Consider the following 14,568-nt stretch of genomic DNA (forward strand, 5'->3'; position numbering starts at 1 on the left):
GATGAACTTAGAGCAGCTATGCACTGAACTTAAAAACTATTTTTAATTTTAGAAGCCCGCTGACGGCAGGTTAGCAAAAACATACAAAAACGTAACAAACGATTTTGAAAACAGTTTTATTATGTTTATCGAGAAATCGACGAGGATTTCAGAGCCAGGGAACTTCCAAGAGCGAAAACTTTAGAAAGTTAGTTGGGATAGTGCCAGTGAATAAAAATATTTGCACAAAGAATGCGGTTGCATCAAAGCAGCCGTTCGTGGTGAGAAGTGTTGCATTTAGGAAAAGACATCTTCCTTGACCGCGACAATTTTCGGGACCCGTAACAGTTTACCTGCGACCCGCGACAATTTACCCGCAACTCACGACCCGCAACCTGCGCTGTTTAGATTCTCACCGATCAAGATTGTAAAGATTTAATCGAGTAATATTAAACGCACGGTAGGCTTCCCTTTTCTGTAATACAGAAATACTGAAAAAGACCACTACTCGCGCAATGCATCCTGATTAAGCGTGGTCCTTTAAGATATTCATCCTTTAGAGAAGCTGTATGTGTTTTGAGCCCGGTCGTTTTTGTTGTTGCCTTTGCACTTCTCTCCCTTGCATTTTAGCTCATTTTACCTCAGGCCGTCCTTGTTGAGCTCTTTGTGTATCTAACTCGCCGCAATTTCTACAACAAAACACTCAATAAGATATATTCAAGCAACGTAAGATCGACCTATCCCTCTGAATTTCGCGATGAAACGATGGGCAATTGCACGATCCACAACCTTTGGAACAAAACTTACAGCCTCATCAGGATCATTAGGTCAACTTATGCCTCTTAAGCCTCGTTTTCGTGAACTGGGTTCAGGTCTCAACCGTCAGTCCGCCATTTTTATTGAGGCGTATAACCCGTTTTTTGAGTTATTTTTTTTAAAAAAAAAAATAACTATATGTTATCGTATAGATTGGTGTATTGTGGTGTAGTATAATCTGATCAGCGCAATTTGGTGTATCTCTAAGTAATCTGATTGGCGCATCTTTTTCTTTGTGTATCTCAACGCAGTATGATTGGCCCATTTTTGATGTATCACAAACCAATCAGATTGTAGTATTTTTTGATGTCGCACCAACAGAGTGTTCTTGCTAATTTGTGGTTTGACAGGTCTTCAAATCTCAGCGAATCAAAGCGTGAGTCGGAGAGAGCGGTTCGCGAATTAAGGAAATGTATCAGACGAGTTGTGAAAGCGGTGGAGTTGTGATCGTTGTATGACTATGCTTTTTCTTCCTTCTGAAGGAGACTGAGTGGAACATGAGAAAATTTTGATTCAAATATTACTTGAGATGTTGATAGGAGCAACGTCAGGATACTTCATTGCTATATATGAGTTAATCAGCGATTCCAATTTCGAATTTCGCTCAAGGAACGAGGAAAGATGACATCTACAAGAGTTGTAAGATCATCTATTCAATGTAATGCCTTATGTCCTTCGTGAGGATTTTATCGCTATGATCTGTCTGGATTTGAAAGGTGATCAGGGAACTTTTTCTACCGATTAGCGAGTTAAAACGTTCACGTCTTGTGTACCGCTCCTTCCCTTGCGACGCACACACCGTCAGCTAAAGGCCTAACACGAATTTAGCGCTATAGCGTGTTGTTTTGGAAGGGCCAGTTCTGCTGACTATGGTAAAACTTGCGCAAAACATTTGCATAAATCATATTTGATTATCTTTTTCTTTGCCATATGGTTGCTATTTTAGGAGCGGTTGAAACGACCACCAAGTTACATTTACTTTCTGCGTCGACTGCCTCGTTACATATCCGTTTCTTTGCTTCTAAAAGTTCTCCAAGAATTAAATTATTATTGTTTAAACAATACTTTCCCCTTACAATTGCGTGTTTACTTTTTACTCGCCAGTATGGATTAGACTTTCTGAGATGAAATGCCATTTTCCAGTAAACAACGTAAATTTTATGACATAAATCTACCTCAATGAAAAATATTTCACAAGGGACAGAATGGTACGGTCGGTTAATTTTCCACGCAACTCTCACGTGTTTAGACGTTTTCTACCAATAAAATTCGCTTTTAACTAATCTGGACTTTACCCCATTGCGTGTCAATTTCCTGTAAACAACCTGCCTTTTATCGCGTATTTCGCACGCACAGAGCAAAGTCCAGATAGGCAACAACCAATCAAGTGGCCCACCTTATTATCCTTTGAAGAGTGATACTTTCTCTTGCTTCAATCTACTCCACTGTTCGAAGAATGGAGACAGAGAAATATCTTTGTCCAGAGGCTGTAAGAGATAAAATAGAGCTTTACACTGCAAAATTACATGGAAGATTATCTTGAGGCAACCATTTGTTACTGAACAAGAGACTACACGGAGCCTATATTTGGGCCGGATTTGTGGATCAGCGGATTGAATTGAATTGGTTCGAATTCAGGGCTTTGCTGTTTTAGCAAAATCGCCGTCGAGTGCTTTTCATGGTTTGTTAACATGGAGAGTTGTGGAGACTTAGACTTCGGAACAAGTCGATGCCATCCATGACAATTTGGAAATACTAAAATCGCCAGAGGAAATGCGGGATCACTCATTAAAAATTTGCATTTGAACGCGATGACTTTGTTTACAAGGATTTCTCTTAACAACAAACATATGAAACATATGAGTGAACTGCGGTTATGAGACGTATATAAGAACGATCCTTCGCAGTAAAGCACTATTTGAGCAATAGTGGAAATCAGACCTGAAAAAAATTTTTCAGGCCTGTACGGGATTCGAACCACTGACCTCTGCGATACTAGTGCAGCGCTCTACCAATTGAGCTAACAACTGGGAGCAGGCCATCAATTAATTTGATGGCCTGCTCCCAGTTGGCTTGTTAGCTCAATTGGTAGAGCGCTGCACTAGTATCGCAGAGGTCAGTGGTTCGAATCCCGTACAGGCCTGAAATTTTTTTCAGGTCTGATTTCCACTATTGCTCAAATAGTGCTTTACTGCGAAGGATCGTTCTTATATACGTCTCATAACCGCAGTTCACTCATATGTTTCATATGTTTGTTGTTGTTCGATTTATCATCTACGGGTTTATATCGAATTAATTTGATGGCCTGCTCCCAGTTGGCTTGTTAGCTCAATTGGTAGAGCGCTGCACTAGTATCGCAGAGGTCAGTGGTTCGAATCCCGTACAGGCCTGAAATTTTTTTCAGGTCTGATTTCCACTATTGCTCAAATAGTGCTTTACTTCGAAGGATCGTTCTTATATAAGGATTTCTCTTGCTGACATCTAATAACAAACCTCTGAAGTATTTTCTGCCTCGGAACGATATATCACAGAAGGTATTTTATAGACCTCGAGTTTTTTGACTAATTGAAATTAAAAGTATGTGGCAGTGACTTCCACAAGTTTATTTTGGTCAGAAAAGTATAATTGTTTTGTCCACAATATTAATTTACGGATGGATTCAATCGCCAACGTTTACATATTAAAGATGATTGTATTAATTAATCGAATTTAAACAATCGGCCAAAACTTTTACTGTTCCCAAGGGTTTTCGTTTTCATCAGTACTTTAACAATAGTAGTGATTCACGGTACTAGGCTTAAATAGATATATTTAAGTTCACTCGAAAGATGAGTAGAAACTGTGACAAGCTTATCGTTAATGCGCGGCCAGTACTTCAAATCTGACTGACACTCGATGCTAAAACTCAACCTCGTTCCCTGGATATGTCCACCACATAACTTTACGCTGCGCGCTATTGTGCATTTTCTTGCACAGGAAAAACCAAACGGAATGTGTGATTCTGGCCCTTAATGGTCAGAATAATAACTAGGACTTTGTCTCTGACGAAGGAAAGGCAATAAGCACAATTTTAACCTACGAGCAGGTCGTTGTTTGGTCTCATCATGTAATGTTGGAGAGAGAGAGAGAGAGCGTTGCGTGGCAAGTTCAAATTAGGGCTATGGAGGGGACTGCAGGAAGCGTTGTACCAATGCAGTTTATTTTTGTCCGCAATTATTCAGACACCAGCATCAGTTATCTAGTGTCCTATTTAAACCTAAGTATCCCATAAAAAATAACTCCTGCATGCGTAGCATGCCTATGTTCTACCAACGTTGGGAGCTAAATACTAATAAGTCTTTGGAACTTTTTACATTGTATTTTGGAAGAAGCGTCCGAGCTGTGATCGAGTATTGAAACGGATCGAGTCCTTACGATGTGCTCGCAAGCACGCTGGCTAAGCCTACGCATGGTAAGCCTAATAGTCGTTATTTACAGTTTCAAATTCATGAGCAGTTTTTTCACATAAACTGTGTACAGTACATGAATCCGTTTAGGTAATCTAACGGTTATTTTGCGTAAAAATCATTAAATTGCACCCCCGAAATTTCAATAAGTGAACATAAACGATAAATTCGTATCAACATCACAAATACGCCAAGCTGAAATCCAGCCACGTTATCAGTTTACAATTCATGAACCATAACCGTAACCTGCTGGAATATTTTCTTTTGAATTCATTGAGTTACACCCTCGCGATTTGAATAAGTAATTTGTATCTGCACCAGGGATGAGGCACATTTCAAACTTTTCGTACGATTCTAAGCATATAAATTTAGATGATATCCTTCTGCTCTTTTTCATTTGAATGAGTTCCTTTTGATGCAAACTTTAAAGTTTAATTTACCCCTTAAACTGCTCGCAAATAATTAAATTTTGTTTTAATCTAAGTGCGTGAAGATAAAACTGAAGTGTTGCAGGGTTCTCTTTCCAAAGTAAACTCACGTGATCAGGTGTTATTAGTCTACATGATAGAGTATGATTCTCCCAAATCTGCAATGTTATTGCTCTGGTTTTTTATAAAGTCTCCTTTATATATGTGTGTGCCAACTAACGATTGAAGTCTCATTAAAAAGACATGCCATATTTTAGCAGCTCTACTGTAATTAAATTCCATCTTTATTTTTTTTGGCATTTCCTGTTTGAAATTGTAGAAATGGCATTGCTGCTTCGTCCTGGTAAAGAGGCTTGGTTCTATTTTACACCTGAATTACAAATTCAACTTTATTTCAATGAGTTTGGAGTTTAATTCTACAGAAGAGCACTTTGACTGGAGTATGATACATATCGTATGAATATATGAATATAGTTTCTATCTGACCACTTGCAGCCCAGAGGCTGAATTACGGGTGCAGTGTAAGGTTGAGAACAGACGTCAGCATATCAGGCGCCTCTGGCTGCCGCTTCAGTCTATCGATCTCACCTTCCCACCCATCCCACCCCAGGGGAGGACGTCCATCGCACAGTAATCTCGTGTGTGGGAAATTAACGTCTCCTACCCCAACCCTGCAGGAGACGGGACCTCCATTTATTCGTCCCTATCTGAGAAGACTAGAATGTGTAATCATTTCTTGATGTTATAGAAAGTTAGCAAATTCTTCTCAATTATTTCAAGACATTGAGTGTTGGTCCGGCCGGGGCTCGAACCCTCGACCTCCCGCAGAACAGTCCAGCGCTCTATCTATTGAGCTAACCGGGAGGCGGTATAATAATAAACTCATTGTTCGTCCCGGTTCCATTTGTTTAATCACACAAATCCAAACATACCTATTTACAACGTTATTTAAGCCAGACAACGATAATTGATCACGAGGTGTAAATGCAATCAAAGTTCAAAATCAATCGCACATGTGTAATTACGTAAATATGTAATGTAAATGTGTAATTACGTAAATATGACAAACAAAACATTCGTGACTACGGTTTGACTTATTTGCCATCTTTCTCATCCATAAGACTGTGTTTTAAAATGGGGAAATAATTGATAACATAATGATTAAAATCTACCTATGCCTTCAAATACATGTATGAAATAATGATGTGATGAATATCTGATGTCATGAAAAACTTACAATGGGAAAACCTACTGCTCGTAGCCTTTGTGTAAGTTGTCAGAGATAAGGAAGTGAACTATTTAAAAGCAATTGTGCCCAAAATAGAACATTTTCAAAATATGATGGCAACAGCCAAAAACTCGATTCGGCTCATATTCTTAAGTTAGGTTGCCCTAAGAGTAAAAAAAACCACTGCATAGTTCGTTTGGCTGAATATCGATTTATTTTCGAGAAAATCGATAACAACTGAATTCCGCCAAAATGTGGCTTTTGAGGCTCAAGATTTCACACGCATCTCGGAGCGTCGCGTCACAAAATGAAAAACCTGGATTGATAAAAAGTACCAAATCTTGAAAAACAACATCAAAACATATGTTGATTGCAGTTTGAGCAATTCTTGACCATTTATTGACACAATCTAATTGAACGTATCCGATCTACTTTTAACTGGATTAAAAATATATATATATATAGGTCAAAAGTAACCCGTGATTTAACGATGTGCTATACAAAATAACTAACCGGAAATCTGGATTTCGGAAGGCGGAAGGCAGTTCTTTTGGATCTCCAAAGGACTTTTTGGGGAAATGATTCGGGACGAGTTAAGGTGGCTCAATAGGGTTTTTTGGCCGGGCGAAGAATGGGTACGAAAATGGCGCGAGCTTTTAAATGGCATCAAATAAGTAAACAAACATGACGGCTTCACGCGAGTGCACAATTTTTGTCACATAATCGCGAAGTTTACTTGACGCGATTGAAACGGCATCGATACTTTCTAGTAATTAGCACAATATTGACATTGAAAGACCAGAAGTTTACACAACGCCTACACAACATCCGTAATGCGTCAGGTCGCTTTCGGAAAGTGGAAGCGATCGAAACCAGAAAAGAAACGGAAATAAAAAGGTTACACGAAGGGTTCAAAACGTGGAATGCCAAAAGGAAGCTCCAGTATGATAACATATCCAAGTAAAACGAACCCCCAGCAAAACGAATGACACGAGCACGTGAGGTCAGTACATTTTTCTTTATTCGGAAGTCTTATTTTTCGGTAAGATTTTCCTGCCAAGCTTGTCCTAATTATCGGCCTACCTGTTCTTTTGATTCCAACCCTGATTCCCATCAGCAGAATAAAGCTAAGAGGAAGGCGAACCTGCCACAAGGATCCAGACTGGTGCAATTAGAAACCCTTACAGATGGTCTGAAGGAATGCTCATTTTGTCATTGCGGTAAATTCTCACCCTTTTTAACTGGACTATAGCATGTTTTACACCATTATCATATAAAAGAACATAACAAATATTGTGGATGGAGTCTTTTTTCCCTGTTAGTTTACAGTGTATTTTACAATATGTCAAGGTCCTTTGTCTCTTGGCAATTTTATTGGAGAGCAGCACAGTGGCTAGGCAAGCACGTTTACTGTTATATGCAGCCAATGCAATGCGGAAAACACCATTAAAACATCAAAAGAGCACAGATCTGGTGCACGCGTTCCATTGACCTTTGATGTGAACACGAGAGCTGCCCTTGGCCGCTTACACACAGGAGTGGGCAACACCCATTTGAACAATTTACTTTCAATCCTCAATGTGCCTGCACTGAACTCATCAACTTTTTAAAATCGGGAAAGGGAAGCTGGAAAGGCAATAGAGCTAGTAGCAAAGAATAGTTGCCAGCAATTCCTAAACCTTGAACGAGAGAAGGCAGTTGAAAATGGTAACAAGCCTGACCAGAACAATTTGGTACCTATTGCCTGTTCTTACGACACGGGGTGGCAGAAACGGGGGCGAGGTTTCAATTCTAAGACCGGACATGCTGCAGTCATGGGCTTTTCAACTGGTAAGGTCCTTGACTACACAACAAAAAATAAAATGTGCCGCTCCTGTGGTGAAGCTAAAAAGGCAGGAAAACAACCAAATGACCACAACTGTAGAAAAAATCATTCAGGCTCTTCAAAGTCAATGGAGCCTTTAGCTACAGTTGAACTTTTCAATAAGGTAACTAAATCAAATGTCAAATTTTCAATTTACACCAGGGATGATGATTCAATGACTGAATCTCACCTAAAGCAAAAGTACCCTATGGTGTGGAAAAATGGAGTGATGCCGTTCACATAAAAAGATCCCTTATAACACGCCTATACAACTTGAGCCAACGAAGTAAGTTCCCCAACAGTTCAGTGTTGTCACAGAAAGTCATAAATTACCTTGTCAAATCCTTTACATACTGTATTGCACAAAATAAGGGGGATGCTATAAACATGAAATCTGCAATTCAAAGCATTGTGCCTCATGCATTTGGTGACCATACTGGTTGTAGAGAAATATGCTGTCGATACAAGAAAGACCCTTCTCATTATTGTCACAGAGATCTTCCCTATGGCAAAGACCTCCAGGGAGATAGCCTTCAATCAGCCCTGAAATCTCTCTTTGATGAATATAGCACAGACATTGTTATAAACAAATTTTCACCTGCAGCAAATTCTCAACGTAATGTGGTTGAACAGTGTGGTGGGCTCGAAGAACCCCAAATTTCACTTTTACGGGGGAAGTGAGAGCAATGATTATCGAGTGTCCTGTAGTGTCTCTCAAGGACATTTAGGTTACAGGTACATTCCTCAAACTCTAGCGTCACTTAACATAGAGCCAGGTCTTTTCTGTGTAGATCATAATACGAAAATGGACTAGTAAAGTTCGAAGGACAAACAAAGGAAATCAACAGTTGCATTCAAGCGACGTCGATCACAATTACACAAACACCAGATTTCAGAAACCTCGAAAAACGAGGGCAAAGAAAGTACCATGTATGAAAGTGGCATTGGCCTGAACCTAAACTCTTCTGCGACAACATTGGAGTTGAACAATTCTGAACTTTCAATCACTGATCTTTATGATATAACCGCTGCTATCACGAAAAAACAACAACAGTACGAAAATGCAGTTCCGAAATACACTTCGAGACCCACAGTTCAAAAAGGAAAAATTTGATGACAGTAAATTTTATCACTTTGTTTTATTTGACATCGAGACAAATTCAACGGGAAAATCAGCAGAAGTATGCCAGCTCGCTGCCGCGGATAGGTCAGGTAAACAATTCTCATGCTATATTCTACCAGCCAGAGACAGATTCTCACGCGTCAAATGGCAACAAACTTAAAGTTAAAACTGTCAATGGAATCCACCGACTTTTCAAAGATAATCGACTAGTAGAAGCCTTTGAGTTATCGCAAGTTCTTAACTTTTTTGAGGGCCAGCATAGATTCAGCTTCAACACGGTCCACAAAGCCCGTTTGTACAATCTTGGCTGGACACAACGCCGCCACATTTGATATTCCAATCCTTCTTCGAAACGGTGGCAAAAATTTTATTGCGGAGCTCAGTTCCATCAGTTCCATCCGGTTTGCAGACACTCTGACACTGATGAAATCACTCATCAAAAGCAAGCACTGTTCCCTCCAAAACGCAGAAGGTAAATTTCCAAAGCCTGGGCAGAGTTCCGTTTTCGAACATTTATTTCAAACCACCTTTGATGCCTACGACGCCCTAGAGGACGTGATCGCTCTTCGAAGAATCTTGCTTTCGTCTAGGTTGGCTTTGTCTGATGAAATGCTGGTGAAGAGAAGTTCTGTAATCTCTGTCAAGGACGCCGCCGAAGACCTGAAATATCTTGACAACCGTCATCAGAGACTCCTGTCTTTTCGAGGAAAGCTGTACAACCAAGGTCATGCGGATAGCCCAGTAAAGCAAAGCATTGCCGAAAAAGTTTGCTGGCAGTGGCCTAAGATATGAGGATTTAAATAATTTGTACCAACGATTTGGACGGAAAGGTCTTGTGTGTATTTTGACGAGACCGCCATTGTCCAGTCGCTCATCGCTACCAAGGGTCACAAACACGACGAGAATAGTTTCCGCAATTTCGAAACACTTCGAAGAGATTTCCAGGGATTGTGCGACATACTGAATTAAGGTATGTTCTCAACTGACTTTCAGGTCAAAAGCAGTTTGTACAAAAACGTCAAAGATAATGACCGCCCGCGTTTACACATTCGTCCTCCACAAAACCGCGTGGTTGGAAAATTCGCGCATGCTCAAGTAGCGATCTTGGCGAGTTCCTATTCTGATGACGTAATTGCCATTGAGGTGAGAAAATAGAAAGTTCCCCCTCAGATTTCTCGTATTTCCTTCGGTGAGACTCCTTAAAATTTGGCAGAGATGTTATACCCTTTCACAGCTTTCCTTGCTGTGAATTTATCAGAAAAATTTGTAAGACAGGTTTTTCGCTCAGCCAAAAAACAACAAAAATGCTAAAAGCGAAAAAACTACCTCGACAACCCCAATTTTTTTCAATTTTAAAAGTTTCGTCTTGTCAGACTCTACCCGGTCGGAGAATAATAGCAAATTTTACTGAAGGAAATTGAAGAAAATTGAAGAAAATTGAAATCAAAGTCAAACAGACGTCAAGAATGGCGATAAATGAGTAGTTTTAATATGGGACTAAAAGCCTTGACTTCAGAGGTGACTGTTGTACAGAAAATGTAGGCCCTTGTTCTTTATGTTTCAGTAGCTTTGATTTGAAAAATAGCAAAAACAACAAGAATATTAACTTTCGATTGATGTCACTGCCGCGCGATTCGTGATCTTGCATAGCCCTATTGAGCCACCTTAAACGCAATGTTTTTAGCGACATTTGGCCAGAAAAGAAAAACCCTAACAACGCGCTAGTTTTGTACTTTTGGCGAATTTAGCAGTTTTCCAGCGAAAAACGCTGCAAAGAAGCCAAAAACGCATTCACATTAATATAGAATCTGCAAGAAAACACCGACTTCAGGCGGTAACACAAAGTTTTCCGCGAGATTCAGCCGAAAGTGTGCAAAAATTTCCTCAGTTTGGTCAGAACGGTCTAATACACGGCTTTGCAAAACGTATGCGCAAACTAGCAGAAACACTGCTAGTTTGCGCATACTTTTTTTAATACATTGCGTTGATATCTGTAAGAAGACACGAAATCCAGGTGAAATGCAATGTGGTCAGCGAAATTTGGCCAAAAAGTGAAAAGCGCTACGGTTGCCCATAAAACAAGCTCAAATCGGGCTCAAAAATACGTTTTTGCAAAAGGTATCTTGAAACAGGTGAAAACGCATATTTTTCTCAAAAGATAGACTTAGCAGAGCTTTAGTAAATGTATTTCTAGCCCTTCACTTTATTAAAAAATTCCCAACACTGGCTGTCGAAGAGGTTATATAGGGGACTAAGGGACCAGTCTGTGTTGGGGAGGAGAGGGCAGGGTGGCACTGCTCCAACAAATTTCTCCAACGTGTCACCCTCGCTGATAAGCGTAGAAAATTAAAAAGAAATCACTCTCAACTCAGGGTAAAACTGTTATTTCTTTCTTGTCTTTCGACAATTCGCGTTTCGTTATTGATACATGGCGTCCTTTTTGAGAGTTTTCCGTTATTTAATTTAATTTAATTTAATAACTTCTAGAGCGCTATTTTCATTCAATGATCAACAGTGCTTAGCAACTTAGAATACTACAGTAAATTCAAATTTATAAACGTAATTACATGTACATAGTACAATGTATGTTAAAAATAAGAATAATTAACAATTATTCCACGAGCGCGTGTTGGATATGAGATGATAGATAGCCAACGAGGCGCATAGCACCGAGTTGGCTATAATCATCTCATATCCAACAAGCGCGAGTGGAATAATTGTTTTATTAAAAACGCCCCCCAAGAAATTATTATTTTGTAAGAAGAAACTGGATTTTTTAGCCCCCTTTTGATTTTAAGCTGACGCGTACGCTTACCATATTTGTAAATTATGGTATATTGGCTCATATACCATAATGGCTAAGTCAATAAAAAGTCTTGAATGGCATTATCCAATGATCCCGTTTTTAATAATATAGAATATCCATAATAAGAATCTCAATTAGGAATAAGGATCTTAATAAGGAACATAATTAGTAATACTAATAAAAGTAATTGTCAGACAGGGTACTTTGAGAAAGCTGCTCGAAATAAATAAGTTTTCAGCTTACATTTAAAAATGGAAAGTGATTGAATATCACGTAATTCAGCTGGCAGAGCATTCCATAAGTACGGGGCAGCAGCAGAGAATGATCTGTCCCCCAACGTGGCAAGCATTTCCCCTTAGGAGGGTCAAGTAATAAACTTTGATGTGATCTAAGATTATATACAGACCTAGGCTTGATGTTAATTAGGTCAATGAGATACCTAGGCGCCCATCCATGAATAGCTTTAAATGTTAAAGTTATGATCTTAAAATGAACACGATGTTGTACTGGTAACCAGTGAAGTTGACAAAGCGCAGGAGAAATATGCGAATACTTACTTAAGCTTAGTACAAGTCGCGCCGCAGCATTCTGCACACGTTGCAATTTGGCTATTTGCGACTTAGGAAGGCCATACAAAAGTCCATTACAATAGTCTAAACGACTAGTGATAAAAGCATGAATAAGCGTCAATAACGAATCGCGAGATAAATAATTCTTAATCCTCCTAATATTATTTAGGTGATAAAACGCGGAATTACCAATTTTATTAACGTGCGTTGACATTGACAACTTATTATCAAACCATGCACCGAGATTTCTAACACAGGAACTAGGATAAATATCACAATCACCTACGGAAATATTCCATTCATCGTTGATGTTATCTAATTGTTGTCTAGTTCCTATTAAGATCAACTCAGTTTTATCGTCATTAATCATTAGCCTATCCCTAATCATCCAATTTCTTAAATCACAAATACATCTATTCATAGCACTGACAGCTTCATCAAGACTAGACATCATCAGACTTGAAGCTAAGATACAATTGCGTATCATCGGCAAAGCAATGCACACTAGAAAGATGTTTCTTTATGATAGCAAATAGCTTTGATATATAAACTATGAATAATAAAGGTCCAAGGCAAGAGCCCTGTGGAACACCACAGTCCAATTCAAAATAATTGGACAAAGTACCATGTATAGAGACCCGCTGGCTTCTTTGAGAAAGATAGGATTGAAACCATTTGAGAGCATTCCCACGTAAACCAACATCTAATTCGGTATCTAATTCGGTAACCTCTGCTGTAACTGCATATAATGTCAGTCTCTCATACATGATCTTGGCAATTCTGGCTACCGAAGTACAAAATTTATCTTGCACCTGTTTTTTCTTTCTGCGAACGCTTGTTTTAAACGGAGACAAGCTAGGAAAAGATTTTTTTCAAACTTGATGATTAAGAGAGACTTAGGACTCAATAATGAAGATGTTTATAGAAACCTAGAAGAAATAACTGGATCTCATTTGTACATGTAAATTAAAGAAATTAATTACAAACGTCAATCAAGTTTTCTCGTTAGTTTTAAAGTTGAGTTGATGTTGCTATTGGCCTTAAAAGAATTGTAAATAGTATCGTATCTCAGCCTGTGGATGAATCTCCTGGAAGGTAGAATTGAAGCAACATTCTATTATTAAACGCAAGAATACGCTTTATTGATCTGAAAAGATATTCATTTGACCATCACCGATTCACAAAGTGTTAACATGAAAGTTTTTGAAAAGACGGGGTTGTTTGTTGAAATTGGATAACTCGTGTAACAACCCAGGCTATACATTAAATGCACAGCTATGTTTTCCATTTTGTATTTGTATTTGCGATATTTAGACAGGCTAGCCCAGTTCAGCTTTGAAGCTGGTTTAAATGGGGGCCTGCCGGGGGAGGACATCCACCACACAGTAGCCTTCACGTGTGCCCTAAACGTTGAAGAAAGAAGGCAGTGAAAACACGAGTTAAAAGAGGAGGGTGCCCATTAAATTCAGTTCTAATTGTGGATGGATCCTTGCTTATCCAGACTCCCAACCTTTAAAATTCACACAATTAGTGACCAATTCCTTACATGTATATCAATATTTAGTCTGGATATTAGCATTTGTAATAACACCATGCACCATTGAGAGCTTCAGCCTGAGTATTTAATGCCATCCAAATAACATTACACGTAGACGAAAGAAGTCAGGTTACAGACTCCTTTGCTACAAGTTTTGAGGGCTTAAGGTGCAGGGAATAAAGCTGGAAGATGGGCATGGTGACTCCTTCGTATAAAAAAGACGACGAGTTTTGTAAGATCAACTATAGGCCTGTAACTGTGCTCCCAGCTCTTAACAATATTTTTGAAAGGGCTCTATCGGGGAAGATGAACGAAGGCTACGATGGACTCTTATCAGACTTCATAAGCGCCTGTAGAAAGTTTCATAGCTGCGAGACGTCTTTGCTATGATTGACGGAGAACTGGAGAATGATGCGTGATAGAGGGGCGGCTCATTTCGGTAGTTTCTATGGATTTCTCCAAAGCGTTTGATATCATTCAGTATCCACTCCTCCTTTCGACACTAACAGCCTATGGTATGGACAACAAAGTTTGTGACCTAATTAGGTATTATCTCTCTGAAGGAACTCAGAGTTAAAATTAGAGACACCTTTTCGACCTGGGAAAGCGTCAAGCGTGGGGTTCCGCAGGGGTGTGTGCTAGGTCCTATACTATTTAACATTTTTACTAACGATCTTTTCTTCCATGTCAAGAAGGCCAAGTTGAACGCTTGTGCGAATGATCATCAGGTCTACTACTCCCATGTCGATTCGGCAGCTCTAGAAGCATGCGT

The 14,568-nt window shown here is 39.3% G+C and overlaps 1 non-coding gene across 1 annotated transcript in view; it reads left to right on the top strand.

The window, feature by feature from the left end:
* Window positions 1-9,848, top strand: part of LOC111335016 (uncharacterized) — a 15,170-nt gene extending 5,322 nt beyond the window's left edge. The window contains exons 2-3 of the transcript XR_015998598.1: window positions 4,726-4,810; window positions 7,519-9,848. This is a non-coding gene — a transcript (uncharacterized LOC111335016). The remainder of the gene's footprint in view (window positions 1-4,725; window positions 4,811-7,518) is intronic.
* The last annotated feature ends 4,720 nt before the right edge of the window (window positions 9,849-14,568 follow it).

This window comes from Stylophora pistillata, chromosome 3, assembly GCF_964205215.1.
Source record: "Stylophora pistillata chromosome 3, jaStyPist1.2, whole genome shotgun sequence".
Classification (NCBI taxonomy): domain Eukaryota; kingdom Metazoa; phylum Cnidaria; class Anthozoa; order Scleractinia; family Pocilloporidae; genus Stylophora; species Stylophora pistillata.